Below are 21,651 nucleotides of genomic sequence, written 5' to 3'. Positions count from 1 at the left end.
TATCTTAGCACATAGCATTGTAATTAGGCAAATATTAGTTCCACAAGATTTATGCAAACCCTTATGTTTTGTTATCATTAGTCGAATTTGTTCACCTATTTATCTATCTTGAGTTTTTACTCCGTGAACCCCTTATGAATAGATAGATAAATGAAAAGATAAATAAATCAACAAACAAACAAACAGCAACATCTACCAAGCTCAGTTAGACCTGTCACAAATGAAAAAAAATATTCAACTTGCGAATCGCATCGACAGATCATAAGCCCTTGGTCCAAGGCTACACTAACGTATGATGTCCTGACATTTGATTGGTTCCTTGTATGAAATCAATTCCTCTTTAGAACCATGAAACCGTCGCTAGAGGTGTAGATCATTTTGAAGAAAAAAGTTACACATTTCCGTATGTCATACTATATCATCTTCATACCTCTACACGTACACAACGCTCTGTGTAGTCATTAGCAATTAGAACTTAGGGCTCGTCATCAAAGTACTTGAAAAGTTTTCTGTTACTGGTTAAGGTTGTAACCGCTATGATACCGTGCCAGCATTAGAAAAACATGCATAAGTTTTCCATGACAGTACGTTGATATGTGAAACATGCTATCCACACGTTGAACACTGCACATCGGCTGTCCTGTTCTCTCCAGACCATGCATAACTTTCAGTCGACCTCTGGAAAAGCAATCTGATAGAAATGGAAAACTGAGTCTCGCCTAAAGCCGGACTGCAAAGAAGGTAGGTCATGTGAAAAATCCTACTGCGGGGATGTCCACTGATCGGGTGAGATGATTACTTTAGTTATTGGTCAAATTCCAGGAAAATTAACCGCCAAATCTGCAATATCCGAGGGCCAATCTAGCAAGCGACACCGTATATTGGATTCTTACGCTACTGGCGTCACTTCGGTGATTGCTTGACTAAACGTTTTCATGCATGGAGAACGGTCTGTGACAAAGTCAGAAACACGTCTCTCGATATATACATCTTCAATGCGTTTGAAAGTAATACATTCATTTCGCTTCATTAAGCGACTTTTCATCAGCAATAAGATAAAATGGGACTTATATCTACTTTTCGTTTGATGATTGCAAGCTAGCTGGGAAAATGTAAGAAGAATGTCTTAATACATGAAAAACAACAACATAGTAATGATATGATTGCGAAAGTTTGAGAAAATCTTTGAATTCTTTTGTGGTTGTAGTCGTCATATCTCGAGCATTGATATATGGTCATTTATAATTGGCAAGGACGATTCATCTATAAAGACAAAAAGTATACACTATAAGATTATTCAAACAAAACGAGTAAACAGCAACTCATTCATTTGCTTATAAGGCTGTCTGTTTCCCATAAGCTGCGATGATGGTGTTTGAATACACACACTTGCAATGGTAATACAAAGCCATTTTTCGGGGTTAGAGATCTGCTCCGGAGAAGGACATAGACTAATTGTGTGGAAAAAGAAAGACGATTGGCAATCTCACGCCTTCATACTTCATTAACGAGTATTTTTCTTCTTCGCACACGCCGTGTCATCTTCTTGGAGCTGCTGGACAGGTTTAAATCTCTGACCATGTCTTACCTAGACTACGTGGCACCAACTATTCACGAAGGTCTACGGCCGAATATAGGATATACTGTAATGGCAGAGATGATAATGAATACCGTGTGGAATAAGAAGTCAATTGATGTCTTCAGTGAAATGTGTATCTTTCATTCCTACTGAATCCATAGGCTTATTCTCATGAGCTATTGTTGATGCTGTTATTCCAAACAGTTGATGGATTTAGTGGAAGAAAAGTCAATTTTACAGAAGAAAACATTGACTAACACCCATCCTTCAGTTTTGCATTTTGTATGATTATCAAGTATCAACCTGCAAATAAAAAGAATATTTCATCTTATTTCGACCTTATACATTGTACTCCTTAGGATTTTATCACTGCCTGTACAAAGTGTCTGCTCGCTCAATTTCACATGCAGGACTAAGATACATTAAGCACATCGGGCACAACATTAGATTTGTCTAGTACTGCTCGGATGACACTAACGTCCTTGATAGGATCTTGGGAAAAGGTTAAACAATTCATCCTAGTCACAGCATGGACCCATCCACAGACATCGTCATCGAGCTGCAACAAGCAGTAATCATCCGCGAGTAGTTTCATCAAGTTGGTATATTGTTGGCAGGCGAAATGTTACATGGTTATGAGCAGGCTAACTCCAACACACAGGCAGAAATTATCTTCGAAGCGTCTGGAAAGACAACTGATTTTCGCCTCTGGAGAGTGATTCAAATATATTTCATACTAGTCGTCGATGAAATATAACTTGTTCAGTGATTTTTTACAATGGTGCAAAGACATTAAAATGTGCGATAAATCCCTAAAACGTATTAGGTATGGACTATGGACCTTGCAAATCATTCCTGGTATGGTGTGATGTAGTTACAAGTTTCCATCATCCATAGGAACAGCCAATGCACAACAAATGAGCAGTCCAAGAAATGCATGGTAATATTCAGTATTTGCAAAAGATGATCGTTGACAAATAACAAAATGAAGTTAGGCGCTGGCGCTGGAATGACAAGTACCTCCCTTTGTGACGAATTTGATAAAGAGACACTGTCTACCAGATCCAAGACCTTTCCGTGAATAGAGCAACCGCTCATAGACAGCACTAGTTACAAATTGGTTGACTTTTTTACTAGTTCATTGCTCTTTGCAGAGACAGATAGGTGTGCTAATGACCAAGTAGCTGTCATTGCCAATGTCACTGCCCCATGGATATTTCAATGTCATTGTTGCGGCATCTATTACCTTTAGTATACCAAAGTGCCATCGTTCATATGTGTGGCTTGATCGTAATCAGAATTGTGCAAGCCATGGCCAATGCTTCCTCGTCTGTGGGCCACTGGCCAAGTCTCGGCCGATAAGATACAGACTACTTTATCGCCGTAACTTTGGGGGACGCGCTTGGCAAGCGACATTCCTCGTAATATTGCTACCGATCAGTCAGTTGGAAAGTTGGATGAAGGTGGATAATTCGATGAGATAGCCTTTCTGGATAAAGCTAAAGGTGAACAATGACTGTGGATGATGCACATGATGAAATGGGAGAATGGTAATGTTAAGGTTCTTCCCAAATCTCGGGGCCAATCTCCATTTGTATAGCTCTCAGCCCACACAGCTCTGCAATCATAATAAGGGGTCTAGTCCTAGACGTATACCTAACCGAAAGTAGGCTAAGTATATAAAACTCTGCCTTTATCTATCTCTAAGGGTATGCACGAAAATTCACAGCAATGTGTGCCAGCTTTGCCGAGAGAACGTGTTTTTTCTACGAAGTAGTTTCTGAGTCGCCCGGCAGAGCAACGCAGTTGACAACGTCACGCGTTAAGGCCAATATCACGCACAGTTGGAGAACTAATCCCCGTCTCAAATACCCTTTCTCACAGTCTCATTTCAACGGGATGTCACAAGGCAAATACAAGATTGAACGTCGCATCTACACGTCAGACAGGATTAGTCAAAGTAGCTATCTACATAGATATAATCCCCGTCTGACATACCGTCAGATGTCATGCGGGGATTTAGTATGCCAAGCACTGACAGCCTTGCGCACATCACGGATTAACTCTATAATACCTTATCATTTCCCTGTCTCACAGAATTTTGATGCGTTCAAATTCCAACCGTTATGAGGTAATGATTAGAAGTTGACTGTTCTTTAATCTACAGACATGTTGTTTAGGTCAGACCGAATCCAGTGAAAATGGTAAAATGAAAAGTCAAGTTCTCTCGACTTATGCGTTGACAAAAGGTGAAGCCTGGGGGAACACTGTGATAAGTAACGTGGACGTATCATCAGGCAATGGAGAGTATCTGTCAGAAGTGTAATGATTTCTCGTATACGGCTGAATTCTAGACTGTCCTGTAAAGAAATTTGTAGTGCTTGGTCTAATGGTCAAATGCTAATCCCATTATTATACATGCAGTACACGTCTTCAAAAGCAGCAACACAGCATGAAATATTGTAAATTTGCGCGGGGATTTAATTTCGTGGTAGGGAGGAAATGGAGTGTTCGCGGTGGTTGTAAGTAGTGCTACAGTTACACAATGGAACGGCTTTTCGCGGGGTTATAAGTACGCGGCAAAGAGTTCACCGCGAAAACCGCGAACTTCAAACTACCACGAACATTTCTGCATTTACAGTATACACATTTGTACACCCCCTGACTACACGCCCTATCATGGTTGCTGTGCCGTGATCTAATTCGGTGGCGTGGAAATGCAGCCTCACGAGGCTAATCCGCGCTGAACTGTACGCTTCCATTAAGGTACTTATACCCCGTGTGAGATACACCTGACATGAGCGGCGCGCTGCCTCCCATTGCCGCCTGTCATGTGGCGATGATGTGCAGTGCACGACCTCGGTCTGTACTCATTCCTCACCGGCAACGGCTAGGGACGACACCGCTCTGGGAGCGCTAAGGACCGGGTTGTATTTCCCATCACAACACACGTACTATTCGTCAACTTCGTATAAGCACTTCGTAACAGCAGCCTTGGGAAAAGGAGCTGGCGGCCTTGTCAACATTGCAGGTGGGTGTGCCTACCTTTGATCGCAACGTTAACAGGAAAGAGATTTGGTTGGGATACCGTTTGTTTACACATCGTCTTACACGGTTGAAGGTGGGTGGTCCATTGTTATGAATGTATTGTTCACAATTAAGGTTGTTTATGAAGGTGATGATTGTTTGAATGCCCTTCATCGTATCTCAAGCTCATTCTCACATGTAACACTGTCCAATCTTTATTTTTGTGTGGCGTAACCGATGGAAATATATTGTAGACCGGCTGCCCTTTACCATCTCCTGACAGAGAAGGATTAGCCAATCGATTACACGATATACAGGTGCAATGGATTTAGGAGCTAAGACCCGTGCTAATCGCTCGCAGCGCAGTCTGTATTCACATTTCCACCGCGCTTGACCTGATTGTTTCAACATCAATCGGTCTTTAGAAAGCAAAATCTCATTCCACGTTGAGAGAAGCGATGGTTGAGGACGATTAAACAGCTCGGAATGAAATCACGCTGGAGAGATTGCCGTGGGCGGGTGGAGGCGGTTGGGAGCGGGCCCGGAGTGATGGCTGCCCAGGGAAGGTCACAGCCAATCGCCTGACCTCATGATTTACCAATTAAGGCAAGGTGATTGATGCCGTACGTCTGCAGTTATAATTAGATCACTGACAGGGGAAATTGACACCTTGTTGCTGTGATAGCACGGAAGAGCGGTTATACGTTGTCTCCACGGCACCCCCACCGATGCTGTTTACCGTTTGTCGGGATTAAATTAGTATTGATTTGACATCGTTTCGGTATGATCTCATCTCCACTATCTAGTCGCGTTACGTGTATTTATATACTAAGCATCTTTCGGTATCTCATTATCTCTCACTCCGGCGTAATGCAAATGTAATTCTTCAGAATCAGTAATTACACTATAACACCAAGATTTTGTTGTTGAAAACATCAGTGACAAGCATCCTCCTTGATGTTTTTTCTGGACGTAGCGACGAGGAAATACATCTTCATGGCGCACAACACACCAGTACTAACGTTGTTAAGTACTACAGTATGCACCAAAGTTTTTATTCCATACTCTAACAATTTACAGTGAAGCGAAAGAGAAAGACTCTGAAACCAGTACAAGTACAGGTAAGACCAGCCCTTTGGTGGGATGATAAAGTCCATTACGGTAAAGCTACAGGGAGATCGACAGCCAAAAAGAAAGGTCTCAAAGAGGTCATTGAGTAGTTATCAATGATTGCGAAGAGTGCTTCGAGGAGCTATTTCCCTTTGAGCTTATACAGCTACTTATCTGTGGTAAATTGTTTATATTCCGTCATTACAGAAATGCTGTCTTGAATCCAACAGTGAAAACATTTGGATCTAGATTGCCGACAACGACACAATCGACGTTAAATGATTATCGGTTGTTATTGATTATATGGTTCATTTTCCACGGCTTGATGGTCAATAACTTGTTAATGACCCGGTGTGGGCTGGCGGAACGACCCATGGTCAGGATTTGCACACCCTCTCTCACTTTGAGGTTGGGATTTGGCGAGATTTCGTTTCCATTTCTGCGAGATTACTTCTTCGACACGGGATCTAATTTATTCATGAATTGTAGTGATTATGTGTGGTGCTGTACAGCCGCTGATGGGGTGGATAATCCTAGGGATATGTAGGTAGAGTCTACGGTTCTACTTACTGACAGTATCCCGGGCGTGAGGGGAAAGATAGGTCACTGTTTGGTATCTTTATGGATGGCGTTCATTGAAGAGAATAATTGCGATGGGATAAACGTTGAAAAGCGAAATCCTCCAGTGAAGTGATGAACACTGCAGCAATACAGATGAACATGTAGTACAAGATACAAAACGAAAGTAATACACGAATTTGATCTACTTGGGCAATAGGTTGGACACCATAGATTATGTATACACAAAGTGACACGCACACGTATACAGATACATACATACGCACATACACACAAACATATACAAGCACACACACACACACACACACACATAAACACACACATACATACATAAATGTACACACACAAACACACAGAAACACACACAGAGACATATACAAGATTCAGTATAATTGATTTCTATACATCTAAAAGTACTCGGAGCTAAAAGCATTTTATCTCCACATGTAGTTCAGGTTTTTGGTTACCTACTGGTCGCTACCATAGAGTGGTTTCCATTTCCTGTGTCAATTCAGGTGAGTAGTTTCAGTGCCCTTTAGCCTCTTCCCTTGTCTTTGTCTATTCAAAATACTACTTTTCAGAAACCCTACCCATTCAAATACAAAAGTACAACTATAGTGGCCAGACATGATCCGAGAGCGACTACAAATGACTCGTGCTGTACATGTAGTGTTTTAATTTGCATCTTAGTGTTCAGTTGACTGGCATATGAGTCACAACTTTTGGCGTACTTTGTACGGTCTGTAACTACCATTAGTGCTTTTTGGATGAGTTCAGTTTACTTACTCAGACCCATATGGCCATACAGTCCCAGGATATTTCTTTTACCACCGGAGCGAGCTCCAATAGCTCCTGGCTTCAACCAGGCTGCACTAAATATTGATTTTTGTCGAGCTATTTCCGGAGACCCGTGATTTTTACTAGCATTGATACCAATCTCTGTCCGACTGCCTTTGATTTTCTCCTTTGCAGAGAGGTAAGCACCATGAAAGAGCTTTTTGAACAGCTTGATTGACTCACTTGGTGCTATTCATGGCTGTGAAATGTTGCCAAGCATTATAAGTGAGAGAAATCACGTGTAAGAACTCACTACTGTGAGGGGCAAACCCAAGCCGTCCTTTCAAAGCAGCGCCTTATGGCTATGTCTTGAGATTTTTCTAGTGTCAATTCAATTGAAATTCATAAGTAAAAATGATACCAGATCAATATTTGTGTTTTCCATGACGAAACATGTTTCAGTCAAATCTAAGAAATAAATGGCCTAGTTCGAAGCATGACGGGGTTTTAGTGGATGACATTCCAAACAGGAAAATCTATCAATCATTTGGCAGCCACGGCCTCCCTCCGAGATATCAATTTCAGAGGCCGGAAGTTAGGTCAACGTTTCGTGCACCCTGTCTGAAGAGAAGGCCTCTAGGATGTACCTTATTATATGACAATTTGCTCCTGACAGGACCCATCAATCATTCCGTAACTATGGTGACCCTCGAACGCACGACACCCCCTGGAGGCCAGACCCCCTACTGCAGCTTCCATCCCACTCACACCCACCAGTGTTACATAATGACTCTTACATTAACTTTTTGTTCCGTGGGTGGAACAAACCCTTTAACAAAACATCAAGAGAAGCAATCCATCTAACATAGCTATCGGCGTCCCTTTAATGCTAACGTGGAATTCCTGTCTGGGAAGATCTATTGTTTAGGGAGCTTCTGTCTAGTCTGTTGTCTTTGAAGTCTGGTTGTCTGATGACCTTCAGGCTGTTCTATTTAGAAATTTAAAAGGGGCGTCAGGGAGCACTTTCTAACCCCTGCCCCTTTCATTATTCTGACCATCTGCTTAATATCGACCTGAAAATGGAGCTTTAGTTTTTGGTGTGTCTGTCTAGCTAGGTGTCTGTGGTGTGTTTCCGGATTTTGTAGTCAGCATAACAAAAAAACCTCTAGATGGATTATGATGATATTTGGATTGTCGGTAGGTCTTGCGAAGACGAAGTTCGATGTCAATTTTAGGCCCCTTGGTGTATGACCTTGTTTATTGAATAATTGTTGATGCAAACTTTAAGATAGACCACTAGACCATTCAACATGGTTTTGTTTGGTGTAGTCTTTTTCTTTACCTACATTTAGGCAGCTGCCATGCTGCCTTCACCATGCCGAAGGGAAAACTTTCTCCTTGTCGTGTTGTGACGAAATGCACTACAACAGATCCCCGAGCAGCTGTCAATATGTCGAGCAAAAAAAAAAAACTTACTTTTTTTTTTTTAACGAACTCGCTCAGAGCAAGGCCTGTACTAGTTGTGTACCTCAAAAACTATGTTGCATTGGTTTACCAATCTGATGAAACTTATTTACGGAAACCACCAGTCTATTGCGCAATCATTCTTTTCCCTCTATTACGCCACTTAACAGGTAGCGATACAGCAAGAGGTGTTAGAGAAGGCATGTTGATTTTGTTTTAGGGTCCTAACCATTGTAAAAGCTTTGATTGTATCTAGTATATGCATATATATAGATAACACTGAAGACCGGAAGCACAGTCCTTCTTTTCCTTTACAGTAGAATATATCATTTCTTGAGGTTCGACTCTGAACACCGTGACAGCCTCTCGCTAGCTGGACAACCCTGGCATGTTACTACATGCTGAATCAATAAATAGATGAATAAAAACCGTGACCGTGAATTCAAATCTGAGATGTTGTTGTCAAAACAAAACAAAAATCAATCACTTTATGTCAATTGTTGCTCAAACGATGACCTTTCCAAATTTTGTATTAAAAAGATGCCAGTCACAACTTTTATATCTCCCACCGAATCTGAGTACATGGGACGGGTTGATTTAACCGTTGACATTTGTCCGACAGAAAGCATCCATCTTGTATCAGTACAATCACCCCTTGGGATCTTTTGTTTTCCCTTTGAGCCCTCGCAGGCGTCAATGCTTACCCTACCTCGTCATCCACGAAATCCACGTGTCAAGGTAGGCCGGGGATTTTTACAGGCGGAAAAGCAAACCATCAATAATAAGTGCCCCGAGTGGCTCCCGGAGGACAGGGGGAGGTAATGGGGCCAATTAGTCGTCCTGAACCACACCAAATGTCGGGGCACGTTGTGATATAAATCTGGTCATTGCACGTGGAGAGAATATTTCATTGGTGGCAGGAATGGGGGACGTCCATCACGAACACTTGCGACTGTCTGACCAATGACTTCAATTAGTCAAGGATGCGTTTAGATATAGGAGGTGGCAGCGTAAGGATTCGGGCCAGGTTCAAGTAGGTTGGTCATCCGTCCGTTAATTAGAATATAACTCTATACATTCTGCAATATAGGGATGATTATCGAGACGTGTGCGTTGCTTGGTTATGACTGTCTGACCAATGACTACAAAGATGCCCTTCAATTAATCAAGATTTCTTAAAGATATACGTGGTGGTAGCGTAAGGATTTGGGTCAGGTCATAATTAGCTGGTCATCTGTTAAACAAAGACATTACTGTATACTCTGCAATGCAATGGTGATAATCGATGAGGCTTGTGCGTTTGGTCTTTACTGTCTGACCAATGACTACAAAGATGCTCTTAAATTAGTCAATATTTCTTAAAGACATGGTAGTGGCAGCGTAAGGATTTGGGTCAGGTTAGAATTATCTGGTCATCCGGTAATGGGAGATGTAACTTCATATTCTGCAATGCAGGGATGATTATCGAGACTTGTGCGTTGGTCCTCTGACCAATGGCTACCAAGATGCTCTTCAATAAGATTTGGTGGTGGCCAATAGCTATAGAGGATTAGGGTCGGTCCACCGTCAAGCAAAGATGAACCTTCATTTTGCACAATCTTGGGATGATTACCGAGACCTGTACTTTGGTCAGTTTGAAGAATCTGCCATCACGGTTGACACACGTACGTGTTCATCGCAATCCGACTCAGCAGTTTCTTCCAGTAGTGATTCAACCTGCCTTTCCTGTCTCATCAAAGGCATTTGCGTTTAATATCGCCCATTTTGCTTGAAGAATGCGCCAATTTGTGTCACATCGGGACAATATATCGCAAATCAGGTGCTTGCCGGAGCGCCGCTCACCGCAAATCGATATACAATTTTATTACGAGGCCTCGTGACGTCTGGACCAGTTGAGCATTTTTGACTCGGCTTCATCCCTATTGATTCACCAGATTTGGTGTGGAGTTGCCGCTAACCGACTCAGGGATCGTTGCATATTATCAGTTTAACATACAATAGAAAATACTATTTTTCATTTATTACTGCATTACTGTACAATTACCGTACCATCACCATATCATTACTGTCTCATTGTAACAACATTTACTACATGACGGCAAGGGACATTGCCTTCTGTAAAGTAGATTACGAATAAAACACGACGGCAAGGGACATTGCCTTCTGTAAAGTAAATTACGAAAGGTGTACAGACAGAATAACATTACTGAAATGGACACATCAGCATTCTAAAACGATCCCTTGCATACAGAACGCAGCTGGTGACCTAGACTTTTAGTTCAGGAACAACGGAGAAGAGGATTTCAAATTCGGTAATGATCGAATAAGGAAGAGCACGAGTCTGTCGCAGATTTTGAATAGATAGCGATTGGATGTCTAGTGTCTCGTCTGTGGCCAATCAGGCGGTTTCTCGCGGCGCTACGCTACGCAGTTACATCTGTTCCCCGGTTTACCTCCTGTGGAAGTGACTTATTACCCTGTAGTCTTGCACAGGGACGAGTAATTATGGAAATCCTATGTAAGGTTGCACGCTCCATCGCAGCTCATCTACAGAAGCCTCCGGTGGTATAGGGCGGGCCGTCTCGCTGAAGTGACGATGATGCATCGCGTAAGGAGATCTGAAACAGGCCGGGTGCTTTGATTTCTCACATGGTTAGCTGGCAAAGCGAAAACCTTAGTCTACTCGTGGTAAAAACACAATTGAAACCGTTTGAAGTCCTGAAAATAGTCTTGAAAATACATGGATTCCAACGGTATACAAAAGGCACTGAGACCCTTTGCTGCAAACCGTAGTAACAGAGCTCTGGTACCTTTTTTTCTTCAAAATTGGTTTGCTACAGAGCACGTCACAGTTGCAGTGAATTGAGATTGACCGCTGAAAAGAGCGCCGTTGTCAGCCTGACTGTTCATTTGTCTGACGACAGAATTTCAAACCAATGAACTTCCGTAGGTCAACTGTAACGCTGTAAGCGCGCTTGGTTCCTTCCTGTATGTATCTTCCTTGGGGATCATCACCAAATCAATATGTACCATGGCTATATGTGGTCTTTTATTACAATTCAAAGCAATGTGAATCGCTTTCATCCGACCGGCAATAAGCTATAGCAAAGATAATACGATTTACGGTAGTCACCGGAGCTCCCAATCATGCAGCACGCTTCCCTCCCCTCATCTGTTCCAGTCGTACCTGAACCTCCCGGGGACTGACGTGCTGGTGCGGGGCGGCGGTGGCGACGCTAACAGCCGGCGGAGACAAGGTGAAGGCGGCCCGGAACTAGAACGATGAGGATCCGGCATGTCACTCTGCTGGTGGCCGCGGTCTTCCTGGGCGGCATCACTGTCACCTATGTCTTACTCGGTAAGGCCACGGATCTATTACTTTGATTATGTTTTGAATATGGTAAGGAGTGTTTGAACATTGGTTCACAGATAGCGTACGTTTGCATCAAAGGGATCATTACATGTTCGTCCTGTCGTGTCAGGTTTCGGTAAGTACAAATCAGTGTGCTGAGTAATCCCCACATTGCTCCGTCACGTAGGAAGATGGTATGTATATGCTTATTCGTACCTGCTGAAATTTGCATTCATTCACTCGTCACATTTTATAGACAACAAGCAGCATGTCTTTGCTACGTACGTAATAAACAGACATTTTAACACGATTCTATCAACTTGCTTCCATGTACGTGTTACAAGTCTCTGTTTCAGCAGCACACAGTTGCTTGTCGCATTGCTTGTAGTATCTTACCAATCTCCATCAAAATTAAGCATGCAGATCATATTGGACATCCCTGTCCCCGGGAAAGAGATGTATGTCGAGACATGTTAACAAAATGTGTAGAGAAAATTCAGGAGCATGCGTACATGTATCCAACAAAGGAAACCAATCTAAGGTTAGCACCTCAGCAGTAATGCAGACTGTCAGTTTTCATTAAAGCCATCGATGCGTGCTGGCTGTTCATGCATACATAGTGGCATGCATAGGGTAGCCCATTACCACACGTCGTCTACACTACATCACCGGTGTCCTGAGGTGTACTCATTATAGAGAGATTTGTGATGAGCAAGTCTACTGACAAAATATGCACAAAAGTTTAAGGAACGTATGAAAAAGATAACTGGTAGAAACTAGTAATAATTCCTGCGACAAACATGGATTTTTGTGTGCTTTGTTGAAATTGGTTAATAGTTCTTATTAGTTTATGTAGCTTGATGAAACAAAGAAACATAATTGGCCCTAGCATACACTTATCTGATGTCAGTATCGTTGTTTGTTTGGCACGAGAGCTTAAGCAGTTTAACATAGAAACAATTGTTAAACATATAGGTAATTGTAAGATCGAATTAGTGTTGTAACAACCGTTTACCCCAAATCCAAAAAAAAAGTTTTTTTTCTATCATTAGTCGTGATCACTTGTTTCGTCGTTGATATCTTCCATGAATTCAGCAATGTATCCATAACGCTGGCATATTACAAACCTTCCTTAAATGTTATATTGAGATGACCCTCTATTTCCATAAGTAGATAGGATAAATTGATAATCAGTGCGATTGTTTCAATCTTTCTAACAAACCTCAAGACATTCTAAAGCCATTGGAAAACTTGGTTGAATTACAAACTTTATCGGAGTCTAAATCACCAAGTTTTCTCTTCCTTTGAACATGCATGGTATATAGCGAAAATGTGTATACAGTTTCTCATGAAGATATAAGATACTTAATTCAGTTTCCTCTCACGTAACCGACGAAACTGCAACACAGTAAGCACGCACAATTTAGATATTTCATCTGTTTGTGACGGAGATCCTTTTCAGATGATTACCCTGTCCAACGTGCAGTAGGAAGTAAATGGCATGTATTATCTGGTGTGAGAGGAAGTATGCTAGTATTTGGGTTATTGAGCGGGTTATGTACCATTGTACTGTTCTTCAAACTCTGTTGTGCTATACGTCACAAGTGGGTTGATGCGATCTCCCTTGATGTTTTAGAGTTATTTTATAAGCTCTTTTAATGAGTCATACAATTATACCAAGCCGTTGATAATAAAATAAAAACAAAATGAAGATTGCATTGCCCTATTAATTCATCACAGACGGAAAGTAAGACCAATTGTAATCCAGAATTAGATTCTCCCAAATACTTCCCGTCCATTTGGAAAACGTATCTTTCAAATCTTCATTTTCTTTTACGGACAATTTTTTTCCGACTGACCTGTTATCTCTGACCACAACATGCCTGCGGCATTACGCTCTCTAACACCATTAGCTTTTAGAGTCGATGGAGGATAGTGATACACCAGATTACAGCACCGGAATGTGAGGAAATGTGTTATCAACACTCGGATTCACCATTTACACATTTGTCTCGTCAAAACAGACAGCGACGTCGGTAAATGTATTAAATCATTTGCAGATACTTTAGATATGACAGGAATAATGAAACTTTGTCGAAGTTTTGGGGTTAACATGCTAGATGATTTGTCATTGGTTAATTGTCATAGAAGAGGTAGTTCGTATGATAAAAGCAGGTTAGACAACAACTTGGCAACACAAATGTGAATGACGTCGAGACATGTACAAGTCATGCGAAAACGTATTTACCTAAGCTCTGTTGAATCTATTTCTCACTTGCAGCAAGAATGTGACGAGTTTTTAACAAAAACATACTTTTTGCAAGGTGTGACAGCTGAGATCGTCCAACCTCTCCTATGTTAAGGATTTAGTGAGGTCAAATATATAGCATGACCACAAGTACAGGAGTTTAATATTTAGGACATGGCGACTTTCAAACTACCATTAATGTATAAATATTAATGCAAATAGACCAAATGTTTCGTAAAATGACATCGATCTCAGTTTTGACGATTGCATACGTTGTAAAATAAACGACTATTGAAGAAGACATCAAAATGGCTGATAAAATGGGGTCGTACCACTAACGAGCCCCCTTAGTGACACGTGTTACACACAAGTACACAACAATTAATGACGTGATCTCTGTTACCAACGATTCTGCTTATTTACAAGTATACGGCATCGCCCTTGGAGTCAAAAGGGTTACTGCCTTCGCATCAAAAGGTCTCAAGTTAATCAATACTCAATTTCCTGGCGGGGGCATAACTGCCCAGAGCGATAGGACTGCAAGTCGTTAGAAGTTGGCACATCTTCAGATTGGGACTTGTTTCCGATCGGGAAATCAATCCGACGAGAGAAATAAGTCTAACAAAAAAAGAAGTAACGACACCTTAAATGAATGATTCATTTGCAGGAAGACTAGATGAAACACGTGTGTCAGCCACTTTAAAGACTATTATGAACATCTTGCGAGGTAACAAGATATTAGATAGTATCAACTGTTTAGAGAGCTTATATTTAAAAAAACAATGTCAAGATTGTTTATCTATAAATGCCTGTGCATTAAAGTTTGGCGAGAAATTGAAAGGGCATATATGCATGGCTTATGAACACACACCATTACCAGTGGACTTGCCCCTTAACTGTATTGATTTTACAGCTGTGTGGCCCAAGGGCCATAGACACGGAGATTAGCGCAGCCCTATACACCATATGCAGTGGGAATTACTTTAATTAACCAAACTAAACAAACTAACTGTCTGGTTCCGCATTGCTAGAGGTTTGTGACAATCAGTCGTCGGAGAAGCTGGCATTCTAATTGCCGCCAGTACAGCTTGACTGAGTCATCGATCGTATATTCAGCAGTTTGTCTTTTTCTTCATTTCTTTCTTACACAAAGTGTCATTGATTATACCGAGGAGGTCCAAATCATTTCAGGAGGGAGTACTTGTTAATTCTTCTTACAGGGATGTTCGTAGCGCGTGTGAAAAGTTATGTACGGCAATACCTGATTTGCATACAGATGAATTGAAGCTCCTTGGTTAAACCATATAGTCTTGTCCCTTCAGAAAAATGAGCCTCTTGGATGACACTTGATGAAATATGCTACCAAGTTGACATTAAAACTACACTTTGTCTGAGAGTGTTGCAATTTGGCACATTTTAAATGTTTCCTTATGCAAGGCACCATTTTATGTTGTAAATTGAACTTAATATGAAATCTAAACTCTTATCAGAAAAAAAACTACACATTGATTACTACTATTTGGCAATTCTGTATGTTTTTCTCTTGCAAGTTCTACCCTATAACATATACATCAAACTTAATATGAGACCTATACGCTGAGCAGGAGTAGGAATAGAGCATACCCCGAGTCTCTTAAGAGCAGGCCTTTTTCTTTCATGAGCATCTACTACGAAGAACTCGTTTGTTATCTCCGTCTCAAGGGCGGTTAATTTTAATGACTACTTACTTGGGAGGAGATATGTAATGAAAAGTAATTTCTGGAAAACATCGCAACCATCAACTGGCAGTCAGGGGAAACAGTCAAATATCCTTCGCGGAAAAGAAAAGCTCACGCGCATCGTAAAGTTGATGAAAGGATGTCTCATTGCAACCATTTCAGGGTTTGATAGTATATAGTGTGGACTGTATCTATAAAACATTGAGTATGTGTTGCCTGTCTTTGAAGAAGCCATTATGGCCGTTTCTGCTGCGTACCGCGCTATCATTACTATTTCACATTGTCGTCACCTTGCTTGTAATCGTGTTTGATCAAATTCTTTAACATGTGTTTCATGTAAGGCCATAGCATGTAAATCTATGGATTACCACGCTCATTAAATTTCGCCTGTTTATAAAAAAAAACATTCCCCCCCCCCTCCAGAGATGGTCAGCATGACGAAAAGTACCAAAATGGGAAAATATGTTGTGTTGTAGCCTTTATTGTATTTGTAGAAGTGACACTAGTCGTGTAGCAATGACTGTAGTTGTAGAAGTGAAAGTAGTTTGATAGTTATAAAAGTGGCACCAATGTGGTCATCTTGTTTTTTTTTGCCCTCTCGCATTAAATTTGGAGTCTATAGAGGATGTCATCCATAAAATTTACTTGCTGTGGCCTTACCCGTATATGCTAGAAATAAAGTATACCTGCTCAAAGCCAACCTTTATTTCCATAAACATCAATTCCTAGTTTGCCTTGAAATGCTGCCATGCTCCAAACATGGATTATAATTAGAATCAATTTGCATGCGAAATAGAAACAGTAATAGTTGTCTATTGGGGAATTTTGATTCCGACAAAAGAGATTAGAGCATTAAGATATGTTTAGATATTATTATAACAAAGGCCAATGGTTTAGGAAACGTTTGGCGACAATTTGTGACTCTACGGTACACCGTTTCTCTGACGAAGGTCAGATGAGTCGATAGTCCAAGCGGCCCGGACACAAAAGCCCGATGATCGATGCCTCATCGCGAGCCGTTTCGGGATAGGTTAAATCTCTTTCAGCTACATCGGGGCAAATTGTCCAGTAAAATTCCACGGTCTCCAAATGCATTTTCGAGATTGCTTTTCTCAGTAGTGCAGTTAAGAGCAATTGTGGTCTATACCTTCCCCAAAGAGACGGGCTCTCAGAACGTAAAATATAACGGTATAACGGATGTTATCGGCCCGGGCTGAACCCGGCTCTTCCGTCCGGTCCCTCCATTTGTACCCTGACAGATATGCAGTTTGAAACACTGCCGAGGCTTAATTGATTTCCTCTCGGCCGTAACTCAAGCACTGGTTGGTTGCACAGATACGTGATGCCCGGGCCATTTTTTTTCTGTTGGTACTTTCACGGCGCCAAATATTCTTCATATGTACGTATGAAAAAAAAGCAAATTCCCTTTAGTATGTAAACATAACTAATATCTAGATACGAAGCTAAATATTATACATATGTACGAATAAAGCAAAGCATCACCTTTAGTATTTTATCATGTAGTCTACTACACATTTCTAATCCTAAAATCGTGAGTTTCAATTTGGAATCTGTATTTTGTATTTCATCTATGCAACATCTATTATGAACCTCTATATCTACATTGTAATGTGTTCTATTTTTCATTACTTAAGGGAATAATTAACTTTGCTAAATGTCATCTATCTTATTAGTTCACCTCATTTAATCTAATTTAGTTAGATGCACTTAAAAATGATCGAGTTAATTTTCATTTTCCTTGCTCTGAACAAGACTCCACTTTGGTTGGGGTTCGCTTCGCTGGGCGCGAATACGATTCCTTATGAAGTGTCTTTGTGATGATTAGATTTACTACATGAAGTGCATCTAAAGGTTTATGCTGGCAGTTGTACAAGGCAGTACTATTCAACCATGGAAGTGTAATCAAATGCTAGAGTGACCAATGCAGAGCGGACGAGAGAGTTTAATTGTATTTGTCCAGACGAAATTAAAGCAGTGAAAGTCCTGACAATCATGCCATCAATCACGGAGGTACTGCTGAATACCAATGGAGAAAGTGGGAGATCAAAGGAAGATCCCCAGTACAAGCTCGTGCGTCTTCTTCCACCACTTTTCAGCGCATCCTGTCTACTTTGAAGTTGATAAATTGTGTCCAGAGGAATACGTTGACGTTGATGCAAACTCAAATGGACTTTTTCTATTACCACATACATCTTAAATAATTGCCTGTCTTACTCGATTGCCCATGCTATTTGTCTTTAGAAGTCTCGTCGCCAGAAAGAAAAGATAACGCAAGCTTCTAAAGTGCCGAAGTCGTTCAGTTTTCCAGAAATATAGTAACCTTGTAATCTTGTTTTCTAGAAATAGAATAGCCTAATATCCCTTTAGATGCATTCCTTTTTTGATACATCATATCAGTGACAAACTGTTTATTGAAAATTTGAGCTTCATTTTCGATCCTCTGAACAGGTTTTCTGAACACTTTGCGCAGTATTGTCCCAGTCTGTATAGACTGACTGACAGTAATAAGTGTCAGAAGTGCAAAGTCGATCTTGGAACAGTGTCCTCAAAGTAGTTTCTTTAGGCTCGTTCTAACATTCAAGGCATTGATATATAGCTATATGTACGTTCGTGGAATTCCCAAATGAAACTGGCCCCAAAATCCTGCTAAACAAAATTGTCTCATTCTCAGCTTTTAAAATCATCCCAGCTTGTCGTTTGCAGTTTACGGCTACAGCAACATGTTTTCTAAATCACCTTGTAAATTAACGTGTCTCGTAATCATAAGAAACGAGTGGATATTTGGAGTATCACATGGTTGTTACTCAATGACACAAACTGTATATATACTTTCAAATAGCATTCTAACAAAATACCCAGAGTTTAAGATATATAGAAGCAATGCTGGGCATGTTGGAAACATATGGTAAAATGTTCACTTGTGATATTTCTTCTGTTGACGAATACAAATATATTCAATTGTTATTGAAAAAACGTATCATACATGCAAGAACATATATCTCCGAAAACAACAGATACATCAAAGTCAGGACATAGAATATTGCAAATTGTTAAGCGTCTACATGCACTTGTTTGGAATCCCATAATAGTTGCCAATTAAGTTCATTGCGATGAGCCACAGTAATTGCATAAGAACAATTACAAACAAGCTCGGTTGCAAGATGGATTAAAAACATTTCCCCAGGCACGCAAGTATAGTTTTGATTGAATATTAGCATAAAAAGAATTTGCAGTCTTCTTTCTTGAAGCGTGAAAATATATATCATCATTCACGCCAGCGTCTCGACGATTACGGCGTGCGCATGACTCACTTTTATTGCACATACCTTAAATATAACAATAAAATGAATCAAAATCACACAAAGGGGATTAATATAAAGGCCCATGGGAAACGATATCTAAATTGCAAACATCAGTCTTTATTATCACATATCTAGAAGCCCATCTAAAGAACTGCGGGAGATAAACGGATTATATTCATTATTATGTATACATCATTGTTGTTCGCGGCTTTGTTTGTTTTCGTCTTTGGGATTATAGTATTCAGCTATAATTGAGTTTGCGCACGACATGAAAACATGTCTATATCTCTCAACACATCTTATGCAAGCTATGAAATGATTTATTGAATCAGAGCTAGACCATTAAAACAATTGACAAGGACTGTAAGATGTTTATCTTGAAACGTTGAATTTACGTTATCTAAAATAGCACCCCACCATTCAGTATGTCCTTATATCCAATACACAATACAGTTAGTATTCTTCTCCAGAGGGACCAGCAAAGAGAAAATATATCTATTTCAATATTGTAAATGTAATCTCTCATATATAGTTATTTGTCCAGCAATCACCTACAGCAAAGCAGAATAAAGATTGCTTGATAACGACATCATTTGAGCCATACATGAGGCATTCTCCACCGAAAGCAATTGCGCGATTTATAAAGCAATTGTGGAAGTTATGACTGCACATTCGGGAACCTTAATGGCTGGAAACGTACCACCTGGTACCATTCATATTGCGTTGGAATGTATGGAAGAACATCACGCGACTTAGGTTTGACATATTCCCACTCAGTGCTGTGTCTATAGGGATGTGCCGAGTTATTGCTACGCTAGCTAGAAGGACTTCACTACAGTTCTTCTCAATCAATCACTCCCACACGTTGTAGATATTGCCTATGTTAAGACAATGCACAACTTTTGTGAGTTAATATACTGTTCTTTTTAATCAGTCACTTATATAACATACTGTATTTCTACTTTTGTGAACGAACACGCAGAGCTGGAGTTATCAAGAACGCCACTTCAGCAACTTCAGTTGGAAGGTTTGTAGCTTGCTTATAATTGGTTTTTCATCATTTTTGATTTATGAAATAGTATATACCTCGAGCTTCTATCATCTACTGCTGTCTTCGTTACCTTTATTGCCACGCAACTAGTATTTCTAAATCGATCTAACAGCATCTTCTTTTCCTCTTGTAGCATCCCCCATCCATCAACGTCCGCTTCTCTGCTCGTCCAATAAACGCTCAATTTGGCCTGTCAATCAAACCAAGCATGTGCTGCTTGTGGGCGGAGCCAGCTTCATGGGATATCACCTCACTCTACAGCTCCTGGAGTCCAGGAACATCGTCACCATTGTGGACGACGCAGGCTCAACTTTAGATCAGTCTCTTAAGAGGGAACGTCTTAGACATCTCGAAGATTTATCAGATCACAAGTTAAGAATCATAAGAAACAACACATGCAGCCACAGATCCTTAGACGAGTTGTTCAAGGCTGCTAGCTTTTCCATTACCCATGTTGTCTTCTTCTCCCCATTGGACTGTCACAATGACATATTGTCTCCCAACCCTTCCAGTCACGTACACGCGGCCTTAGTGTGCTTCACAATGTTGCTGGGGCTCCTAAAGGATTCCCCAAGCGTGAACCTCCTTGTGATCTGGAGCAAGAACTACCCCTTTCACGTCTTCAATGAACCCGGCATGAAGCTGTCTATGAGGTGGCTATCGCTTGACTCGGTTCTGGTGGAAAGTTTGAAAGCAGCCGCTATCATGTACCATAATATCTATGGACACCGCATCACTGGACTGGAGTTATCAGAAGTTTACGGGCCTTATGGCGACGGGTCTTGCTCAGTCATACACAGAACAGTCATTGATAGATTGCAGCACCGACTAAAGTGTCGTCCGATGGTCGTTGCTAGGCAACACAGAGCGGGGTACCCGTCAGAGGTGCGCGACTTTCTGCACGTTACTGATGCTGCTAGAGGCATGGCGCAGGTCTTAGACTTGGGTGATTCCTGCGCCTTCTACAGTGCTGAAGGAGGACTCAAGGCAAGTTCGTGGGAAATGCGAGTTTATGTTACAGCTTTCCTGGATAGCTGGAACATAGACGCAAACTTGCCATTTTCTGATACTAAACCTAACGATATCTGGCCTATGCCAGGTTCAGGCGATGTAGCACCCCAGAATGTGCCATATGACAATATCCCAGGATTCCAATCGGAAATACAGCTAGATCAAGGCATACAGTCATATCTTCACTGGTTCGAAGGTCACGCCAACAGAAAATGCAGTCACAGAGCAACGGACGTCATCCTAGCGACATATTTCGTCGGCAGACAACGACAACAACACAGAAGTAGTCGTCAAAAGAAGCCGGGCAGATTTGAGTACATGAAGAATTGGTACTGGAGTGTCATTGACAAGAGAGTAAGTGCTGTAGTCTTCCATGACAGCCTTGAATCAGAATTCGTAAATCGTGTTGAAA

At 41.0% G+C, this 21,651-nt stretch overlaps 1 protein-coding gene and 1 long non-coding RNA gene across 2 annotated transcripts in view; one reads left to right on the top strand and one right to left on the bottom strand.

The window, feature by feature from the left end:
• Nucleotides 1-21,651, bottom strand: part of LOC136442575 (uncharacterized) — a 67,906-nt gene that overhangs the window by 41,550 nt on the left and 4,705 nt on the right. The gene's annotated exons all lie outside the window — the stretch shown is intronic.
• On the top strand, nt 4,371-20,204 carry LOC136442450 (uncharacterized). Its single transcript, XR_010757008.1, has 3 exons — nt 4,371-4,610; nt 11,718-11,894; nt 20,160-20,204. It is a non-coding gene; the product is annotated as an uncharacterized lncRNA (long non-coding RNA).

This window comes from Branchiostoma lanceolatum, chromosome 9 (genome assembly GCF_035083965.1).
Source record: "Branchiostoma lanceolatum isolate klBraLanc5 chromosome 9, klBraLanc5.hap2, whole genome shotgun sequence".
NCBI lineage: Eukaryota > Metazoa > Chordata > Leptocardii > Amphioxiformes > Branchiostomatidae > Branchiostoma > Branchiostoma lanceolatum.
The sequence above is the reverse complement of the archived record's forward strand: the minus strand, read 5'-3'. Positions and strand labels throughout refer to the sequence as shown.